General features: G+C 42.2%; 1 pseudogene; it reads right to left on the reverse strand.

Annotated features, from left to right (window-relative positions):
- Positions 1 to 1,610: 1,610 nt before the first annotated feature.
- LOC148569188 (uncharacterized) lies at positions 1,611 to 3,200 on the reverse strand (annotated as a pseudogene).
- Positions 3,201 to 3,591: the final 391 nt, after the last annotated feature.

The raw sequence follows: 3,591 nt of genomic DNA on the forward strand, positions 1-3,591 counted from the left end.
ATATAAATAAGCTCAAAATCTCACAGGTTGTGTGTTCTTTGACTCAAAAACCATGTTCCAAATACAACTTCAAACAAGTGTAACAAAAAATTTTATTCAAATTAGTGAAATGCTATAAAAAGTTTCTTGCAAAAGAAATTATTACTTTAACCAAGTGGTAAAATATGCAAAAATCAAACAAATATGCAAATGCAACAATGAACTCTCAAATAAAATAAAACATTAGTGTTGAAATAGGAAATAACTAACCCATGGAGATCGATATCGACCTCCCCACACTTAAAGATTGCACCGTCCTCGGTGCATGCTAAGATGTGCAGGTGGACGGGTTGTTCCAACTGATGCTTTTCTCCAAAGATTGTGCAGATGGACTTGTCTTCTCTCCCCATGTAATCGTCTTCTGCTTCCCTTCCGGGTGGCCATCCTGAAAGAAAATAGGGAAGAAAAGTAACCCAGAAATAAAAATAAGAAAATAAATGAAGTATGGTTGGGTTTATGCCAAATGATAAGGGTCTCATTTACATGGAAGCTTCAACATGTACGTGAGAAAACAATAGAAGCCATGGCATGCCAGTGGGACAAAATGTACAACAATGGGAAAGAGAGTGGGTAATGAAAGACAATGTAAGTTCATGCCAATGCAAAAGGAATACAGGTATCATAAAAGATTGACATTGACAGAAAAATAGCATCACCCAACATTGTAAAACAAGTCACTAAAAATTATACCAGAAAAGATGCAACAGTTAAATAAGAAAATCAACACCAAAGAAAAAATAATAAATTTAGAAATGAAAAGAAAAGAAAAATATGCACTAAATGAGAATGCAATGAATGAAATATGCAAATAAATAAAATGAAAGATAAGAAGAATGAGAAGGGAAAGAAGTGAGTAAGAAAGGAGGGAGGGAAAAATTAGGATTGGGGAAGAAAAGATAAGATATTTGGCAAATTAGGATACACTGTGCGGCGCAAGCGACGCGGACGCGTGGGACACGCGGTCGCGTGACTTGCGCTTTAAGTTAATCGATGCGGTCGCGTCCGTCACGTGGTCGCGTGACACATGTTATGCTTCTGGCGCGAGTGCAGCCTCGCGCCTGCACAACTCTCTGTTCGAATTATTTTATTTGCCAAATTTGGGGTGACGCAATCGCGTGGGGCATGCGATCGAGTGAGTGGGCTTTAGAAGGGAATGACGCGGATGCGTGAGCCATGTGTCCGCGTGGTAAGGTTGTGCTTTCAACACTAGTCCAGCACCACTCCAGCATAACTTTCAGCTATGCACCCTTTTCACGTCGATTTTCATGGCACGCGGCCGTGTGGGTGACGCGGTCGCGTGGGAGGCCAACGTTCCCACATGACGCGGTCGCGTGGGGTCAAATGATGCTAAAGGCGCGCCTCCAGCCACGCTCTCGCGTGACTCTCTGTTCAATGCTTTTCTTCACAACACACTAGTAACGCTGACGCATCAGCGACGCTGCCGCGTCGCGTGCGTGTTTTCCCTCTTTTTTTTTATGATTATGCAGTATGCAGAGTGCAATGCTTAATGTGAATGCTATGCATGATTCCAGGTTCAATAAAAATTCAAAAGCAAACAAAACATACTAGAATTAAAACTGAAAAGGGACGATCATACCATGGTGGGTTGTCTCCCACCTAGCACCTTTAGTTAAAGTCCTTAAGTTGGACATTTGGTGAGCTCCTTGTTATGGTGGCTTGTGCTTGAATTCGTCCAGAAATCTCCACCAGTGTTTGGAATGCCAGCATCCTCCGGGGTCCCAAACAAGATACGTACAGCCCTTGTGTGAGTTCAAACAGGCTTGCAGGCTCCCAGAGTGTTGAATGTCACAATAGACTCCAGGATCCCAAACTTTTCTTCTACACCCGTCTTTGTCTTGATCTACATTATTCCAGCCGGGTGATGAGTAATCCGAATTCTCACTGCAGTGACCAAACAGCTTCCGAGATCCTTTAAATTGAGCTTGACACCAATTCCTGCACCTCAAATTGAAGTGCGAAACCTCATTGAATCTTGCATACCAGCGCTGAGTGCGAGTCATTTCTCTTTTTCTCTTAAAGCCGCAAAGAGCTCTAAGCTGGCCATCTGTTTCAAGCAAACCATATTCAAGTGGGAAATTGAAGATGAAAGTCAAGGATTTTACCCACTTGAAGTTTGTGTTGAGTGGTAGTGGCCTTGGGATCAGTGTTTCCAGTGGTTCTGCAAGCTCTACTCCCTTGTGGTCTTCAGTGAATCCTTCCACTTCTTTGTAAATCTTTTCTATTCCAGCCATGTCCTGGTCAAAGTCTTCCATATCTTTCTCATCACTCGAGTCATAATTAGGCGGTTGAGAAAAGTCGACCTCTGCATCATCTTCGTATTCACTTGGGGAAGATTCTTCTGTCTCAAAGAATTCACTTGCGGGTGCAAGTTCATCACTAGGGGGACTTGACTGGTGACTATCATCATCAAGGAAACATGCGTCTTGAATTACTCCGTCCAGTTCTTCATAAGATATCTGCATTGGAAGTTGTGCAACATCCTCTTTAACGTCCGTTGTAACATCCTTGACGGAATTCTCCACAACTCTGGATTCAGGTGACGGTTCGGCATCTCCTAAATCTTCAATCAACTCTTCTTCTTCTACCATGACAACTTCCTTTAATTGTTCCAGTACGAAGTTATGCTCTATGCTGTCCACTGGAGCTTCTAGCGTCTTCTTTGTGCTGCGTTCTTCATTGGATTCTCCACATAAAGCCATGGGAGTCTGTTGAGGGGCTAAACGTCTGGAAGATAATTGATTTATTGCTTGCTCCAGTTGATGAAGGGTTGCATTAAATTGTTTTACTGATTCTTCGAGGTGAACCTGTGATTCTGGGCTTGATGGATATGGACATGGTGTATAAGGGAGTGGTGGTTCTTGGGAGTAATTGGATTGGTGTTGAGGTGGATAAGGATCATATGGTGGTGAATAGTGAAAAGAAGCTTATGAGTATGGTGGATTGGGGCTGTGTTGAAGGAATGGTCTCTGAGCATAGGGTGGGGCTTGTTGGTAGCTACAAGGCGGTCCACCGAATCTATCAGTTGGGTATGCATTGTAGAATGGTCTTTGTTCATGATATCTAGGATGATGTTGTTGCCTAAAGGGGTGATCAGATCCTCGTGGCTCCATCCATCTTTGATTGGTTAGACCTTGATGCATAGTCCTATTATAGCTTCCACATACAAGCATTTTTTTATACAAGTCTTTACAAGTGCACCTCCTTCTTCTTCTTCCTGCACGTTCTTCTTCCTCTTCCTCTTCTTCTTCTTTTCTTTCGTTTTTTGCCTTCTCTTTCTCCTTCTTCAACCGTTATTGCACGTTTTTACTGCACCTTCTTCTTCTTCTTGCTGTACGTTCTTCTTCCTCTTCCTCTTCTTCTTCTTCTTTTCTTTTGTTTCTTGCCTTCTCTTTCTCCTTCTTCATTTACGTGCTTTTCTCTCTGTTTTCTTTCTTCATTATTCTTGATTTCTATTGTTTTTTGACATCAAGCTCTGAAATCATTTTTGAAAAAAAAGAAGCAGCAGAAGATGAGGAGGAGAAAGAGAAAGAG

Source organism: Arachis ipaensis, chromosome B4, assembly GCF_059453495.1.
Source record: "Arachis ipaensis isolate K30076 ecotype BB chromosome B4, ASM5945349v1, whole genome shotgun sequence".
NCBI classification, from domain to species: domain Eukaryota; kingdom Viridiplantae; phylum Streptophyta; class Magnoliopsida; order Fabales; family Fabaceae; genus Arachis; species Arachis ipaensis.